At 40.6% G+C, this 19594-nt stretch overlaps 1 protein-coding gene across 7 annotated transcripts in view; it reads left to right on the top strand.

The window, feature by feature from the left end:
* The window catches only part of LOC138746048 (uncharacterized), a 123228-nt gene that overhangs the window by 30077 nt on the left and 73557 nt on the right, over positions 1-19594 (top strand). The window contains exon 3 of one of the 7 annotated variants that reach the window (XR_011346670.1): positions 1465-1714. The exons of the other annotated variants lie outside the window; for them this stretch is intronic. The gene's annotated coding sequence lies outside the window, so the exon portion shown is untranslated. Of the gene's footprint in view, positions 1-1464; positions 1715-19594 lie in introns of those variants that run through there. 7 annotated transcript variants of the gene reach the window in all.

Below are 19594 nucleotides of genomic sequence, written 5' to 3' on the forward strand. Positions count from 1 at the left end.
CACAACAAGTTAGCAATTCAATAAGTTATCCGGGACTTGCACCTCTCCAGGTTACACCAATCAGGAACTACTCCAATACCACAAAAGGACTGTCAGAATTATTGCTATCATCTTTTTCTGCATGAGGATAACTGTGAATATTTATTATCTATCTGAATTTTTTTTGTGTACTTAATTAATATAATTGCACAGTTTATTTTTGCAGAGTACCTGTTCAGCTGCAGCAAGTAAGAATTTTGGTGTACATGTACATTATTCATTGTGTATAAAAATAAACTCATTATCATCAATAAATTATACTCAATAGCAGTGTTATAAATATCTCAATAGATATCTCGTATAATATTAATTGTGAAAGACAAATTTTTAAGAGTTCTTTAAAATTGGAAAGAGAATTTGTAAATTGAGCGATGAAAGAATCTTTTTTACAAACCCAAATGGAAAAGGAATTAGAATTTAAATATATGTACTAAATGCGTGCAGTGTTTTATTAAAACATTGGATGGTATTGAACAATTGAAGATTAACAAAAATGAACTGATTAAGGATCATCACCAAGAACCTAATGAAGTTTGTTTATCTATCTATCTCTATCTCTACTTGGAGTTCTGCTTATATAAAGTGCTGGGCAATTACATCAGGCCTTCCATGAAAATACATTTTATACTCCTGATTTAGACTAATAATTCCAGACAAAAAGAGCTTTGGAACGCAGAAGGCTGTAGAAAGAAGCAAACACAGACTCTGACCTCTCATCCATTGTAGACATTTATGAGAGGTGTTACCTCAAGAAGGCAGCCAACACCATAAAGCCTCCTATCAACCTGGTCATAACCTCTTCTCACTGCTTCCTTTGGGCAGAAGGTACAGAAGCCTGAAAACTAGAACAGTTTCTTCCCAATAGCTATCAGACTCTTGAATCTTCCCTTGATACACTAATCATGGACTGTCTGCACTGTTGCAAGTCACTTTTTTGCACAAGGATACTGTGAATATTAATTATCCATCTTATGTTTTATTGTCCCTTTTAATTTATTGCAAATAGTTTACTATTATAGTTATCTTAATAAGGACCTGTTTGGCCACAGAATTTCAAGTATATGTATATTGTGATTGACAATAAACTTGTTACCATTATCAGTTCTTCCTCTCTGCCATCAGATTTCTGAATGGACAATGAACCACAGAGACTCATTCACTTTCTCTTTGCATCTATCCATTTATTTAAGCATATAATTTATAGCAATATTTGCACTGTAAATATTAACGCAAAACAACGAATTTCATATCATGTTCATGTCAGTAAATTCTGATTCTCATTAGTGTGGTACTGAATGACCACTCTATTGTCAAACTGCTTTCTTTCATTTGATATTCAAACTTAATTTGTGTGGTTATTTTATATTTGTTTTTATTTGAGAAAGAACAGGGAAGTGAGCCTGACTAATGTTACCTCTCAACCAGACACCAATACCCCTGAGCGTAAAGACCTGCAAAAGGAAGTGGACACAGCCCTGGACATCACAGGCAAAGCGCTCCCCACCACTGAGAACATCTGCAGGGAGTGCTTCTGTCAGAGAGCTGCAACAATCATCAAGGATCCACACCACCCAGTTCATGCTATGTTTACACTGATACCATTTGGAAAGAAGTATAGGTGCCATAAGACTTACACCATCAGGTTCAGGAACAGCTTCTACCGCTCCACCGTCAAACTCCGCAACAATAAACTCAATTAGGGGCTCATTTCAGAACTCTTACTTTTGCACTTTATTTTTTTTTCCTCTCTGTATTGTTCAGTCTGTTTGTTTACATTTTTAATTTGTTTACATGAGTATGTTGTGCACAGTTTTTTTTAAGCACTAAAAATAAGTCTTAATTCTGCCTTGCCTGATGGAAAAGGAATCTCAGGGTTATATGTGATGTCATGTATGTACTCTGACAATAAATCTGAAACTGAACTGAAACAATGGAGTTATAGAATCTTGAGCATAGAAACAGGCCCAAAGGCCCAACTTGTCCATGCCAAACAATGTGTCCTCGTGCTTTAGTCCTACTTACCCCCATTAAGTCCATAGATCTCCAATCCCTTCCCATCCATGTAGTTATCTAAGTGTATTTTAAAGAAAGCTAATGTACCTGGCTCTTCTACTTTGTCTGCTAGCTCATTCCACCCTCTGAGTGAACTGTCCCATCATCTCCCTTATAAATCCATCCCCCTTTGCATCATTTTGTCTTAGATTCTCGTATCATCAGAAAGAGACTGTCACAATTCACCTTCTCTATGACCCTCATGATTTTATGGACCTAAATAAGATTCACTTTCAACCACTATGGCAAAATAGTCCTGCTAAAAGTTAGGCTACATTTAGAACAACACTCCCTTAATGTAACTAGTTTTGTCTGCCTAAGATCAAACCAATATTTGTTGACTTCATCCACCTTGCTGCCAACTTCTTCTCCCAACCTAAAATTCACTTGGTCCATATCTAGCAACGCTCTCCCTTTCCTTGATCTCTCTCTCTCTCTCTCTCTCTCTCTCTCTCTCTCTCTCTCTCTCTCTCTCTCTCTCTCTCTCTCTCTCTCTCTCTCTCTTCATCTCAGGAGACAAACTCTTGACAGGCATCTTCTATAAACCCACCAAATCCCACAGCAACCTCGAGTATACCTCTTCCCACCCTGTCCCCTGTAAGGATTCCATTCCATTCTCTCAATTCCTTTCTCTGTTGCATCTGCACCCAGGATGAGGACTTCCATGCCAGATCATCAGAGATATCTTCCTTCTTCAAGCAATGTGGCTTTCCATCTACCACCATCAACTTGGCACTCACCTGCATATCCATTTCCTGCACATCTGCCTTGGCCACCTCTGCCCCCAGGTGCAACAATGACAGGATTCCTCTTGTTCTCATCTACCACCCCACCAGCCTCCACATCCAACACATCATCCTCCACCATTTCCACCACCTATTAAGTGATCCCACCTCCAGAAACGTGTTCCTCTCTCCTCCCTTTTCCACCTTTTGCAGGGACCACTCCCTCTGTGACTCCACTTCCCCCACCAATCATCCCCTTGGGACCTACCCCTGGGTCCACAAGAGATGCTCAACTTGCGCCCACACCTCCTCCCTCAGCACTATTCAGGGCCCCAAACATTCCTTCCAAGTGAAGCAACATTTCACTTGTGAATCTGCAAGGGCCATCTACTGCAGTGGATATCAACCTTTTTCTTTTCTCACGTACCAGTTTAAATATTCCCTATGCCATAGGTGCTCTGTGATTAGTAAGGGATTGCTTAAGGTGGTACGTGAGTAGAAAGAAAAAAATTTGAAAACCACTGTTTTAATTGTGCCTAATTGACTCGTTTTGTGTATGGTTCCATAACTCCAAAGGAAATGGGCCAATGACAATTTTTCTCAAGCAAAATATTTCAGTAACAATTGGGTCTAGAGCAGTGGTACTCAATCTTCCCTTCCCACTCACATACCACCTTCAGCAGGCCCTTACTAATCCGATGGCATAGGGATTACTTAAAGAGATGTGTGAGTGGTAAGAAAAAGGTTGACAACCACTGATCTACTGCATCTGGTGCTCCTGGTGTCTCCTCTACATCAGAGAGACTGGACGCAGACTGGGAGATTGCTTTGTTGAGTACCTTGGCTCTTCCACTGCAATAACATTTCAATTCTCCATCCCATTCCCTTGCCGAGATATCTGTCCATGATCTCATGTACTCCAGATTGAGACCACCCGTAAACTGGAGGAAAAACACCTCATTTTCCGACTTGGCATCCTCCAACCGGATGGCATCAATATCAACTTCTCTGGCTTTCATTAAAACCCCACTCCCTGCTTCCCCCATCATCTCTCCATTTCCTGTCTCCTTTTGCACAGATATGATAAATTTGACCTAGTCCCTTATCTCATCCAATTAACACCCTTAGTTGGTCTCAGAATTGTTTGAATTCTGAGACTATCTGATATATCCTGGTTCTGCCTCTTCTGATTTTTTTTTGCTCTTTGAAGAAGGGCTCGGCTCAGGCCCGAAACATCGGCAATGTATCTTGTCTCCTATGGGCACTGAAAAGACCTGCTGAGTTCCTTCAGCATTTCATGTTTTACTACAATCACAGCGTCTGCAGCCTATCGTGTTTCATTCAAATGCAAAAAGCCTTTTGCCTTTTTCATGTATGGCCCTGAAAGTTCCAGACTTTCTGCCAGATTTTGGATGCGGGTGTCATATTTAAGGCTTGGCCCAAAAAACTGGCAAGATATTATTGAATTTCAAATTGTATAATACTGTACATTATTTGGACTTGGAATATTGTAGCTTTCACTTGATGTCCTGACATTACACAAAACGAAAGAAAACATTGTTTACAACAAATATTTGTTGATATTTTTCCTCCTTATGTGCATCTATCCTAATCATGTAAATGCAAATTTTCCTGGATTTGATGCTCCTGTTGTGGTCTCCTCCACATTGAAAGCAGACTGGGAGATTGCTTTGTCCACCACAATAATGGGTATCTCTTAGTGGCCTCTCATTTCAATTTCCCACCAACTTGACATCTACCAACTTGCTTTCATCAATTTCTTGTGTCACCTCTTTAAAAAACTCAATTAGGCTCACGAGGCAAGATCTCGCCCTCACAAAAACGTGCTAACGATTGCTCTAATGACATCATTCTAAATTCTTGTAAATACTGTCCCTAAGAATTCTCTCACCACCGCCGTTGTAAGACTCACTGGTCTATAATTCCCAGGATTTTCTCTCTTACCTTTTTTTAACAAGGAGACTACATTTAGCATTCCCAATTCCTCTGGTACCTTTCCTGTGCCAGGTAAGGATGCAAAGACCATTGCTGATGTCTCAGCAATCTTTTCCCTCATTTCCTGTTGTAACCTAGAGTATAACGTTTCTGATCCCAGGGACATATCTATCTAAATAGTTTTAAGATCCAGCGTTTCCTCCTTAACCTCGACATGCTCCAGCAAATTGGCATATTCTACACTGACTTCGCATTCACCAAGTTCCCTCTCCCTTGTGAACACTGAAGCAAAGTATTCATTTAGGACCTCCCCATCGAAATAGTGCTTGCTGTAGTTTAAGAATAGTGGTTTGAGTATTATGAATATGCAAAATATATAATTAATACTGGTATTATCCCAATTGTTTTGTCAGTTTAAAAGCTCCATTCAAAATAATACATTCAAACAGAAAAAAAGTTTAATTTCTTTGCTGTGTTTGTTAGAATAAAGTTATCATTAGTTCTTTCCCTCTATGATTGTTTTTCATTCCATCTTTCTGGACTCTACAAGACCATGACTAGGGAAGCTGTTCTCAATATTGAATGGTTCAAACTTTTGCTTCATCAGAAACCAGCATGGACCCATTGAGCTGAATGGCTTACATCTGTTCCATAGGAGTTCTATGATTTACAGGGGATAACAGTTATGTCCTTAGTTGCAAAGTGCCATTGTTCAAGGGGAAATATACGATGGAGCTGAAATAGTTTGAAATTGCCATGGGAATAAACGCTATATGATTCTGGGCAAAGAAGAATAATTATTGAACATATTAATCATAGCCAAAGAACCATAGGCACATACATTTTTAAATACTTTTATTATTATTTTCTCTTGGTTGAAAGTAAATTTTTTTGTATTGATTTTTTAAAAAGTATTTAAAGTATGGTGTCAAGGCGCTTCAGTATTGCTGGTCATTTATATACAGTATGTATATAATTTCCTAATAAAGGAACTCAGACAAAAATTAAAACCCAGTATTTTGTTCATTAGGAGATGTAATCTTGAGAATTATTATCTTCTGAAAAATTGATTAGTTAACATTAATATATTTTACATATAACCCTTAACAAAGAGAGTGCATTTTTCAGTGAAGCTTAATTTTCCTTCTGCTAACATAAGAAATAAAATGTCCATTTTAATGGGCCAGTTATTTTGTATATTAGCATACCCTTGAATTGAGTTAGTCTTAACCTCACTAAGAGAGTTTTTTTTCCCCCCTCTGTGACTGTTTATCTCTCCACATCTCTCCAGACTCTGCTTGTTTCGGCTTAAGAGAAAGCTGAAGACTTAACCTTTGGCTCTCACCAGCTCTCTGTGGTGGGAACAGGCGAGATGGGCTGTCAATCAAATCTATTATTGCTCTCCTGGGCTTCTGTTGGGCTCAGTGAAAGGGCCATTCCAATAATGTTTATGTGAATGGATTAATGAACCCTACTGTTTTAAACTGATATGGTAAACAAAGAATTCTATAAGTCACTTTATGTAGTCCTGGCTACTGGGTTGAATGCACATTCCCAAATGTTTGTAAACTCCGTGGATTTAACTTCTATTGCATTGGATTTAACATCATCAAAATCGACAGGAACTTGAAAATCTAATAAAATCGAATGGTCAATCTCAGTGATGTCAATTTCAGTTGGAAGGACTGTTTGTTACTTATCATCCCTTTGGGTGTGCTGCCTAGATTATCTTTAAACTCATGGATTTACAGTTCTTTGGTATCTGTAATGTTCCTTACATTGAAGTTGCATGGTGGGAAATTAATTACTTTTTGAAGGTTTGTTGCTCCATATTTTATAATGCATGAACCCCAGGAAATTGGTAGGTGGCAGTGCAATAGGTAGAAATTACAGGAAAGAAAGGTTTGCTCTGGGGGAAAGGAGAGGAGCACATAGGGATTATGGAGTTAGCTGCTAGGGTGGCAAATTGCCAGCGTGTTTGGGGAAGGTCAGGTAATGGGACCGGGGTGGTGGATGAGAGTAAGAAGCAGAGGAGACACAATAAGGGAGCGTGAACTGTTTGAGGTTCACTTCAGGCAACCTTCCCTTCTGATAAGTCTCTTTTAAATACTCTCTAGCAGTATTGATGTAGTGAAGACTTTCAGATCAATTTTGGGTACCATGGCATATGGTGCCAAAGATACCTTTACATATTAAGTCTTCAGTTGTAGGAAGATACAGAAAAATTACCTGTGGAATTTTTGATCCATTCAATAATTTCCATTTTATTTTAACCAGATATTTTTCTCAGAAATTCAATTATGTTAGGCATGCACATGATAAATGCTGTTTAGATATTCTGGGTCCACAAGGTTAAGGATGGCTTCCTTTCAGTTTAATTCTATGATCTATGTATTCAGAAGGAACAAAAACATTCACAATGTACCGAAATCTGGCACCTTGAAGAAACATGATAGATATTCTTAAAGGGCTCAAAGGTATGGTTGCAGAGAAAATTGAATAGAAGAAATCAAGATGAAGGAGAAACAGTCACAAAACTAGCAGGTTAGACCTGGTTGAACTCCCATCAAGGCAAATTTCCCACAAAGGTTGGACTTTCAAAATATCTATTATACTTAAAAAACAGAAACCTTTAATTATGTGATTTCTAAGACTGACTTTGGAATAACTTTCCATAATTGTGCCTAAGCCGTAATGGATTTGGGTATTCACACACACACACACACACACACCTATAAGTATATTCACACATAATGGGGGTTAAGTTTAGATACGTTAGATAAGGTGTTATATTATTAGTTAATATTATTATTTATAATAAAAATATTATTTTAAAAATAACATTGTCTTGGAAAATTTCTATAGCTGCTGGTGTGCGACATAACAGTGGCCCATTACTTTTTCCTTAACTTACCAGATGCCAAGTCATCTTCCATTTCACCTAAAGATCCATAATAGATTGTAACTCTAGGACACAATGATGTATAGGTCTCCAGAGAAAGGGAATCATCCCTTTCTGCATAGACTGGTACTGTGAAGAAACATTGTAAGTGTTAGAGATCAACATGTAGATTTTTAAAGTCTCTTTATCACTCATTGAAAATATATAAACATAATAATGAGGATATGAATGGTAATACTGCATTGAAATGACACTGAGATATGACACATGCACCTTGTACTCACTGGAGCGCAATTTTACATGATAAGAGTAAGAAATACACAGAAATGTTAAAAAAAGAACAAAACACAATGGTTGTAGCTCTTCAGATTTTCCCCTTGAAAGAACCTTTGTGGGGCTGCAGAGAAGGAAGGGGTTGCTGTTGGTGAACTCAGTAAGGCAGGGCTACATTTGCAAGCAGGTTTAGTCACCACTTGCTTGAAGGATCATTTCCCTCCAGTGCAGTTGAGCACTTTCTGCTTGGACAAGGATATTTTTTCTCGGAGTCATTCAGTAGATTGCTAGGAAATTGGAATCAATCCATGATCCACTGGGAAGGCAAGGAAATAAGTGTGGCCCATTCCTCTCTCCTTCATATGGCAGTCACCCAAGTCATCATCCTTTTCACCTGAAGATCCATAATAGATTGTGACACTCAGGTCGCAATGTTCAGGTCTCCAAAGAAAGGGGAATTGGGTCAGCCTAGACTTATTCTTACAGGGCTCAATGTACAGATGTTTAAAGTCTTTTTAGCATTCATTTAAATCAATTCACCAAGGTAATGGAAAATATTAATGGCATCAAGAGGTAGGGTAAGACTGCATTAAAGTGGCATTGAGATATGATACAAGAGCACAATAAAACTTCTTGAATTAATAAATACACAAGATAAAAATGGCAGAACATTCGGATGGAATAAAAATAGTTGTAGCTCTTTAAATTGGCTCTTGAAAGTCTCTTGGTGAGATTGAGAATGAGCAGAGCTGTTCCTTATATAGGTTGCAAGACTGCTAGATGTGTTTGAGCATGTCGACCTACTTATTGTGGATGGTGCACAGCTATATGTACTTATTGAACTTCACCCACAAGTCCATGAAGGCTGAGGTGTTGAAGACCAGGTCTGCCCTGATGACCTGAGAGATCTCCCACTTCATGTGCTGGAAGGATAATTTGTGGAGGAACAGCTTTGTTGATTTCTGATCATGCTAGAACTCTATCAGACCAACAATGTCTGGTTAGATATGGTGAGACTCTCCGGAACAAAATGCTACACATTTGTGGATTACTATATCCTGGCAGGAGGGTTTCCCACAGGTTAAATTACTGCCTGCTCGGTCTTGGCCAGATTTCCTCTGGCATTGGACCTGCCAAATTTCTCCAGGCAATTATCTTGGCTTGGACCTGGCTACATTGCTTCCATTGACGGTTCAGATAGGTCCTGGCCACATTGGCTCCTCAGAAGCAACTCCAGCATGGTCCTGGACATGTTGTCTCCTCAATGGTGCCAGCTTATTCCTGGCCACAGTGCTCCTCCAAAGGTTCCAGATTAGTCCTGGTCGCATTGCCACCTCTGATTGGTCCTGTTCACAGTGCCTTCTCAGATGTGACCCAGGCATGTCCTGACCCCAGTGCTTCTTCACATGCTCCTGTTACATGTCCTGATCTCATTGGCTTCACTGATGCTCCTGAATTAGTCCAGGCTACACTGCCTTTTTTGATCATTTCAGATTGCTCTGCATCTTTGTGTCCATGTTTCTTCCTTTGATTCTCCAGATTATTCACAGCATGTCTCCTCTCCCAATGGTCCGCAATTGGACCTGGACATATTGAATTCTCTGGTGCTAATGTGCAGGTCCTGAACCCACCATCTCCTTCAATGATCCCAGATTGCTTTTGGCCTCTTGGTTTCATCAAGGGTCCATGATTCTAGTTACATCACTGCTTCAAAGGTCCCTCTGATTCTTGGGATCATTAGTTGTCTGATGATCCTGGATTGCTTCTAGCCATTTTGCTAAACTTGATGGCCCTGGCCATAATTCCTTCTCTGGAATTGCATAAAGTAGTGAGCACAGCTCAGACCATCACACAAAGCTCTCTCCCCTCCACCAACATTATCTAGATGTGTCTCAACAGATTAATGACCACTTTTGCTCCTCTAATAGTCTGGGTTTGGCCTGGTCACATTGCCTTGGACATTGCTTCAGGACTTCTTTGGCCTCTTTCACCAAGACTCCTGGACTGGTTCTCTTCAAAGATCCCTCTTCAAGATTCAACATTATTTTATTGTCATGAGATATTACACAAAATTTCCTTTAGTTTTCCATAGGGAAGATGAAGATTCGCTATCAGCAAAAATTGCCCAGCCCTCTTTCATCCAGAGAAATAGCAAAAGAGAGTCCCCTCAGAGTCACTGAATGTCCATGGCGTCACTTCCATCGCACCCACAGCATCCACAACTACACAGCCTTCAGCCCAAACCATCAGCAACTCAAACTCCAGATGCACATCTCTGATACGATCGGGAAGCCTATAGCACCCTCTTGCATCTCGGCCCCGATACCTGGTAACCCTTTGGCTAGTCTTGAGCCAGTCTGCAGCCTGGTGTGAGTCCATTGACTGCAGTCGCTAGCAGCCTGCAGCCTATGTGGGTTCCTCACCTTGAATCACCATCAGCCTGCCACCTGTGCGTTCTTCAGCATTGGAGCCCATCACTAGTCACAGTGGTCCGCTGCCATGGTCACTGTCCCATGGGTCATCTCTGTTTCTTCTTAAATGGGGAGTGGTCTCTCCATTTTCTGGTGCCCTATGCTAGTCCTTCCCTTCCTTGTGGCCATTGCAGCGCACTGCTATTTTGGGCGAGATCCCATGGTTGCAAGTTTTTAATAAACCAATGTCAGCTCCTTTAACAGGCATTTAAAGTCTGTACAGAGCTGATGGCAGTCAGACTGGACAATTGGACCCCTCGGTAGTGCTGTGACTTTGCTTTCTGCTCTCAGCGGGTCTGCACCTGTAGCAGAGCTAACCAGTAGCACCGCTGCCATGACGACAACTCCGACAGCACTGCAATTTTTTTTTCTTATTCTTCGCCACATCAGCTCTTTTGCTGATTCTGCTTTGCTCCAGGCTACATTACTATCCCTGATGGTCTTGACTATGTTTGCGGCTGAAGAACATCCAGGCAGTGGACTGTTGGTGACTCAAGGCGAGGAACCAAAACAGGTTGTGGGCTTCTGGTGACTTTGTTCAAAGGATTCACCTAGGCTGTGGCCTGCTGGAGACTTGCTTGAGACTTGCTGAAGGGGCACTTGGCATCGGAACCGGGATGCAAGAGGGTGTTGAGGGTTTTGAAGGTCTCCTGATCATGTTGGAGGATTGAATCTGGAGCATGGGTTGCCCATGGTTTGGACTGCATTCTGTGTGGCTTTGGAGGGTGAAGAAGTGCTGGAGGTGAATCCATGGACACTCGGTAACTCCAGGGGTCTTTCTTTTGCTTCTATTTCTCTGACTGTAAGAGGCACCCGGCAATTTCTGCTGATGGCGGATCTGTCTGCAAATTTTGTGTAATGTTACATCTGTTTTATTACATGAGAATAAAGGAATCTTGAATCCTCTTCTGGTGGTCTCAGCTTCATTCTGATATCATTCCCAGTATGTTGCTGGAAACATTTCCTCCATAGATGCTCCTTTGGTATGTCCTGGTCCCATTACCTCCTCTAATGGTCTGCGATTCGTCTCAGTTAAATCACCTCTTTCAATGATCCTGGAATGCTTTTGGCCTTTCTGCCTTCTATAATGGTTACATTCCTTCCTCTGATTCACCAGATTTTGCAGACCTGTTGCTTCATCTAACAGTCAAGGATTGGTTCTGGCCATTTCCCCTGTTCCAAAAGTCTGGGATTGTATCCGTCTGCATCAATGGACCTAGTTTGGTTGTAGCAATGGCCAAGAAATACCCTTCCCATTAACACCTGCTATCTTAGAAAATGTATTAAAGGATCCATTCCATTCCATTCCAACCACTCCCTTTTCTTTCTTTCCACCAGGAAGAAGAAGAATGATATTGAAATTATACATGATCACATTCAAAACAGTTACTATACCACTGCTATCACACACAAATGAACCTGACAGCCATAAAATATTGTAATTCAACTCTTCCTCAGTTCTAAATGTTCTGTCTATAGCTCAGCTGCATTTTATGTGCTTTACAAATACATGGGTTGTCATGTAAAATAGCATGCAAAGCAAAGTTCTTTTCTGTACCTTATTGCTCGTAACATGAAAATGAGCTTGAGTTGTCTCCTTTCTTACTCTGTTGCACTTGGTCCTGATCCCTTACCTCCTCCCAGGATCTGGGTTCATTTATCTTCCCCAAGGGTTGTGGGCTGGTCTTGGCCATTTAGCCATTACTTATGCTTCCAGATTGGTCTTGCCATAATACCTCAAGGTTCCCCTGGTGTGGTCTTGGCCATATTATTTCCTCCATAATTCTGTCTTGTTCCTCCATAGATTTGGGGCAGCATGGTTAGCATAGCAGTTAGCACAAGGCTATTACAGCACCAGCAATCAGGACTAGGGCTCAGATCCAATGCTGTCTGTAAGGAGTTTGTATGTTCTCCCTGTGAATGTATGGGGCTCTGGTTTCCACCAACCCTTCAAAGTGAACTGGGGTGTAGGTCACTTGGTGTAACTGGGTAGCATGGGCTCGTGGGCTGAAAAGGCCTGTACCATTCTCATGCATTGCTGCTTCTCACATTGCCTTTTAGAGGCATTAGAATTGACCACAACTTTTTTGCCTCCTTTAAAGGTCCAGGATTGATATTGGCCACATTGCCTCCTCCAAAGGACCCGGACAGGCCTACCTGCGATGGTTCTGGTTTGCTTTTGTATCTTTTCTTTGACTAAGGGTCCCAGTCTGGTCCTCTTCAAACTCCTCTCTTGTTGTTGGCCATGCCAGTTCTTCTGCTGATCCCAGTTTGCTCCTGACTTCTTTACTGCCCTGGCCACATTTCCCCCTCTGATGCTTCCATTTTCATCCTGATAATGTTCCCAGTATGTGCCCGGACATAATGCCTCCTCAGCTGCTATCCTAGCATTTACTCATCCTATTGTCTCCTCGGACAGTGCATGATTGGTCCTGGCCACCTCGCCTGGTTTGAAAGTCTGGGGTTGTTTCCGACCACATTAATGGTCTTAGTTTGGTTGTTGCAATGGCCATAAATATGTACAAACCTACCATCTTTCTTAGATGCCTGAAAAAATTAGGTACGTCCCTTGTGTCCATCAACATCATTTACAGTATCACACCTTTGAAATCATCTTGAAATGATGCATCACAGCTTGGAAATGGAACTGGTCTACTTTGGACCACAGAAAACTGCAGGAAGTGGCCAGACCATCAAACAAACTCCTCTTCCCTCCAATCATGCCATTAAACAGCCTGCTGATTGAGGGAATTCCCCTCGGTTTCAGCCCCTCAATGTCCAGCAATGGGAGGACTCAAGCCTGTGGTCCTTCCCCATAGCACCCACCAAGCCTCACTGCGTCCCTCAGCATATATTCCTGTAGCCTGGAATGCGCCAGTCAGCAGCATTCCCAGATCGACATCTCAGTATGCTGAAGGACTAACAGGTTTTGGGCAGAACTAAGTGTGTCTTTCACTGAGTTGATGGTCTTCCAGCAGTTCTGGTTGTTTAACTCTGAGTGTGACCCTGGGAACAACCCATCAATTTAGAGTCCTCTGTCTGGCTGTATGCCAAGCAGGCAAGCAGGCAAAGATGATACTGAGTATAAAACCAAATTTGTGCACCTACCTTCACAGCATTTATTCCAAAAGGCTACTGTCAAAACGATATCCACGTCCTTGAAATGGGATCAATACATAACATCGGCTGACCCACTTAGCCATTGCACACTATAACTTAGAATCAAATTTATCCCCACATATATTAAGCTCAAGGTTCATGCCCATTGGTTTTGCACAACATACAAATAATGGAATGAGGGAAGTGAAGAATATAAAGGGAAGCCTTTGTGATTGGGACTAAGGAAGGAATGGTAAAGGGTAGTTGTTATGCAATAAGTAGTTTTAATAAGTGAATTGTGTGAGCGCGTGGGTACAAAAAGAAAAAGAAGTGTGTCTGGAATGTGTTGCAACATTCCACAAAAAAAGATTCATCTGACTTTAATATAAAATCAACGTCTGCAGATGTTCTTTTATACCTAAACCTGTGAATTATACTTTATTTTAAAATAGCATAGCATTTTCCCAAAAATATTCCAAAAGGTAAGAATAGTCCTAAAACCTGAAGATTATTTTTAATTGAAATAAACATTTCCTCCAATAAGTTAGGATGGAGTGGCGTGTACTGTCTTGTGTTGGTAAATGTGGAAATATTAAAACTACTGTAATGGTCTAGAATTTTTCCAAAATAGTTTTATTATGTAAAAGTTTTGCCTTTTGTGCAATTGCTAACAATATCCATCTAAAGTCACAATTATAACCCAACGAAAATTCAGATATGAAGTACATTAATTGGTTAAAATTGAGTATTGAGTTTTTGCTGACCTCTGCCTGAAACTTGCTGAATTACATCAAAGCTACTTTGGACCAGAATGCACTTTCCAGAAAGAAATTGGCAACTTCTTCATTAGTTCAGCTTGGGGGTCTGATTACATAATATTGATCCTAACCCAGTTTTAGCAGCGTGGTTCAGAAATCTTTCCTGGCAGCCAGTCTATTTAATGAATCTTAGTGATATTGATCTCTCAATCTGACTGACATAATTGAAAGGTAAATTTGAAGGGGTGCTCACTTTCAAGCAAAACAATCATTAGAATTTGAGTAGCAGATTTCTAAGCCAGTTTGGAACAATTTAATTTTTTCTCTTCATCTTAACCTGCTGGAGGAGTGTGTTGTATACCAGAGGTTGTCAGACTGTTGTGGCACTAGTATCTACATATTCGATGCAAAGATGAATCATATATTCATTTTATTTAAAAAAATTTTTTTTAAGTTACAGCAAGAATGTAACTGTGGCTCTCTTGTGTGCACAATAGCTTTATATGAATAGAATAGATTTCCACTCCATTAATATTCAGATGGTGTAATCACATCTTTGGGGAAAAAAAATGAAGGATCTGCACACACACTTCCAGGCCAGTTTTCTGAGTAGCATATGCAATTTGAATTTGCCTTACCACCTCTGCAATTGCATTGCAATTGTGGCATTACAAATGGGTTTGCTTTGCTTTGAAGCTAGAAAAATGAATCTAGATTCTGGAATCAGACCTTGTTGAAAAGGTAGTTTGGGCCTCCAGCATTTTTGTGTTGCTCCAGTTTTCCAGCATCTGTAGTCTTGTTTACTTCCGTTTTAGCCCACTAACTATTTTATGCTCTATATTTCAGTACTTTGCACTGGGCATTCTTGTAATCTAAACACATCCTTGAAATGCTACTTGTCATATACATATCAGCTTATAAAACTTGTTTATCAACATAAGTTCCTTTTTTCCAACATTGACGAGGAATTGATGGTTGAACACTTAGGTGCCCAATTCAAATGATTTCACATAGAATCACACTTATGTACAGGCAGGATATGCTACCAGTGGGAAGTTGCATGAAATATCAGCCCTGAATTGAATCATGATCTCAATAAAAAAAACTCTCCATGTTTGGCTCTCTGACTGTAACATAAAGGAAGTGACTTCAGTAGTTTCTTAATCAATGGAGTTCAACAGTTTATTAGTTCCAAACAGACTAAATGATCTCTTCAAAAAACCTATATTTATGATATTGATACACCTCAGTACAGTGCCCTCCATAATGTTTACAACAAAGACACATTTTTCCTTGATTTGCCCCATAGTTTTAAATGTGTAATCAAATAATTCACCTAATTAAAGTGCACATACAAGATTTTATTCAAGCATATTTGAGCGCATTTTGGTTTGACCATGTAGAAATTACAGAACTTTTTATACAGTACCCTCATTTCGGGGCACCATAATATTTGGGACATAGCAATTGTATATATATTAAAGTAGACATGTTTAGTACTTTGTGGCATATCCCTTGCACACAATGACTGCTTAATGAAGGCAAGTGCACCAGAATTTGTGGCAGCCATACATGCTCAGGCCACAGCACCCCACCACCATGTTTCACAGATGAGGTGGTACGCTTTGGATCTTGGGCATTCCTTTATGCCTTGATACTTTGCTCTTGCCATCACTCTGATACAGGATAATCTTGGTCTCCTCTGTCCATGAGTAAAACACGAAAGACTGCAGACAGCATAGTTCAAGTAAAAGCACATTTCTGGAGAAATTCAGCTGGTCAAACAGTGTATTTTATATAGCAAGGATAAAAATACATAACCGACATTTCAGGCTAGACCTTTACCAGAATTCTGCAGGCTCTTTTAAATACATTTAGGAAAACTGTAATCTGGCAATCCTGTTTCTGTGGCTAACTAGTGGTTTGCATCTTTCAGTTTTTAGCTTTGAAAAACTCCTTTGTTGCTTTAGCAGTACGTTTGGGATGTCATACTGTAGAATGAAGTGCCTCTGAAGTCTTCTGCAGACAGTACTTATTGACACATCCACATCTGCCTCCTGAAGAGAGTTTCTGATCTGTCGGACAGGCATTTGGGATTTTTTTTTCATTTTGATGAGCATTTTTCTGTCATCAGTAGTGGAGGTCTTCCTTGCCCAACCAGTCCCTTTGCAATCACTGAGATCACTAGTACTTGCTTTCTTCTTAATGATATTCCAAATAGTTGATTTTGGTAATCCTAAGGTTTCTTAGTCTCTTAGTGTTTTATTCTTTTTTTTTAGTCTCATATTAGCATCTTTGTCTTTCATTGGTACAACTCGGGTCCTCATATTGAAAAAATGGCAACTTCAGATATGAAAGCTTAGAAGCAAGCCTAGGTCTCTTACACCTGCACCAATGAAGCAATTAAACATTCCTGCAAACACCTGTGAAGTCAAATGTCCCAAACATTATGATGCCCTGAAATGGGGGAACTATGCATAAAAAGTGCTGTAATTTATTTATGGTCAAACCAAAATGTATACAAATAACCTTGAATAAAATCTGGGATGTGCACTTTAATCACATGTGAATTGTTTGATTATAAATTTAAAACTATGTAGCACAGGGGCAAATAAAGGAAAAAAAGTGTCTTTGTGCCAAACATAATGGTGGGCACTGTATATGGGACAGTGTTTAGTTCAATCAAAGGCTTAATAAAATTTTATTTTCCCATTAGAAGGAGATAATTCAATTTTTACCAGCAGTCTTGCACTCGAGCACATTAGAAAGTAATAGTGGAGGTGTGGTGATACGACAACCAGCCTACTGCAGGGGGCGATCTCTGTACCTGCAGGAAGACCACCTAAGGGTCAGACTTCACCTGGCTGGCTGATAATCAGCCTATCTAAATAGACCTCTTAAGGGGCTGACTGCCAGCTGTCAATCAGCCGACCTGAATATAAACCTGAGCCGGCCCCTCCTGAACCAACAAGGCTTGAACTGGTGTTCACACTTTTACTGGAATAAAGCCTGTTGTACAGTCTTTTGAGTTATTGCTACCTCAGAGCACCACAGGAGGCGGGAAGGCTTTTTGGTTTGGGATCTCTTCTAGGGCTTGAGTAACCTCTACAAGAAAGATGCTCCACACAAACTGTAGGCCCAATATGTCACAGGTTTAGAGAGGGTGCAGATACAATAAAAATTCAGTGGGCACTGAGATATTTTATTAGAAAATAGAATGGGCTAGTCCAGTGGTCTGAAACAGATGGGTAGGGAAGCACAAAAGGGCTTGTGGCTTAATGCAAGGAGCCTTACAGGTAAAACTGATGAACTGAGAACATGATCTGAAAAAGGGAATATGATAGTGTTACAAACACAGAAATATGGCTAAGGGAAGGGCAGAATTGGCAGCTTAATATGCTGGGATAAATTCACTTCAGGTGTGATAGGTGAATTATGAAAGGGAAGAAATGTTGCTTTGATTATCAGGGGACCGCTCCTGTTCACACTACTGCATCACCAGATCCAGCTCCAAAGGAGTCCTCAAGTTTTCAGATGACACGACAGTAGGCTGACCTCATCAGCAACAATGGTGAGTTGAAATACAAAGAAATGGAAAGTCTTGTCATATGGTGTGAGAATGATAACCTGAGTCTCAATGTAGACGAAACATAGGATATGATTGTGGACTTCAGGAGGAACAGGGATGACCACCCTCCACTACACATTAATAGCTCAGTAGTGGAAAGCACCTATCCTGAACACATAACATTTCCTCACTTGTCAGGAAGACATATCAGTGGCTGCACTTCCTTAGAAGGCCGAGGCAGGCAAGGTTAATGGCCACAATTCTATCAAGAGCAGCCTGGCTGGTTGCATCACAGTGAGGTTTGGTTGCTGTAGAGCATCAGATCAGAGGTCAATCCACAGTAGTAGTAATTTGGGAGGAAATCCTGGAGGTACTGGTCAATGTGAATAGAACTTGGGAATAAGAAATGGGCATTTACATTGACAGGGTCATACTCAGGGGGCCTCTTCTTCAGGGGGAGACAGAGCTTTCTTTGGTGTCAGCCTGTTCTTCTCATTGAACCATGCATAGAAGTCTATCCAGAAGGGAGGTATCATTGTCATTGACCTACAAGACTCTCTTGTGATCTGTTATTGTTTTGATACCTTACCACATGCTTTTTGTGTTGCCGGTGTTGCCATGCTGACTGCAGATCCTCTGTTTGCCTTCCGGATTGCATGGGAAATTTCAGCCCTGGCTGATCTTAGGGTCAACTTTTCTCCTGTCCTGAAGGTTGCAACTTGAGCTCTGAAAAGTGTACAAACCTTTGTGTTCAACTATGGGTTCTAGTTATCCCTGGTTGTGTAGCATTTGATCTTTGTGACATCCTTGACACACTTGCTAATGTTGCCAGTAACTGACTTGTGTACTCATTGATGATTAGTAACAGTTGTAGGTGGCCACCTTCCTTAAACAGCTCCAGCCTGTAGTCTTAAGGCTGTCCTGTAGCTTTGCTGTGGCTCCCATCCCACCGTGACCAGTCCTGATCTCTCTGTGAACTGACTTTGTTAGTTTTTCCAGCGGTCTGTATGCTGGGGTTAGCTGGACGGATATGCGGTCTGAATGTCCAAGATGGGGACAAGACTGGTGTAAAGAGATTAAATTTGGAAAATGCATCCAAGAGGGTTTTTAATCTTGCACATAAAATAGCCCTACCAGGGAGAGGGCTTGCATTATCTTGGGGAATAAATATGGGCAGCTGGTGGAACAATGGAAATGGCCTGGAGAGTGTATTACAGGGAGTCCTAGAGGTGCAAGTTCGTGGTTCCATGAAAATGGTGATTCAGGTGCATGGTGGCGAAGAAGGCATTTGGCATGTTTGCCTTCATTTGATGGAGTATTGAGTACTAAATGTTCAACCCAATGCAGTACAAGGCATTGGCGAGACAACACATGGTGTTCTGGTTCACTTTCTAAAGTTGAATGAGGTTCAGAGGAGAATTACCACTGATATTGCTGGGACTAAAGGCCTTGAGTTGTAGAGAGAGGTTGGATAGGCTCTTTCTTTGCTCCGTAGAGCTGGGGTTTGATCTTATGAAGGTTGATAAAATCATGAGGGCATTGATAAGGTGCATGTAGTCTTTGTTTTCTCCCCAAGGTAGATAATTCTTGAGCTAGAGGGCATAGATTAAAGGTGAAAGGGAGAGATTTAAGAGGGACTTGAAGGCAATTTTTTCCATTCAGTTAGTCTACATCTGGATTGAGCTGCCAGTAGAAACAGTTAAAGTGAATACAAATGTTCAAAAGAAATAAGAAATAGTAACACAAAATCT

Source organism: Narcine bancroftii, chromosome 11 (assembly GCF_036971445.1).
Source record: "Narcine bancroftii isolate sNarBan1 chromosome 11, sNarBan1.hap1, whole genome shotgun sequence".
Lineage (NCBI taxonomy): Eukaryota > Metazoa > Chordata > Chondrichthyes > Torpediniformes > Narcinidae > Narcine > Narcine bancroftii.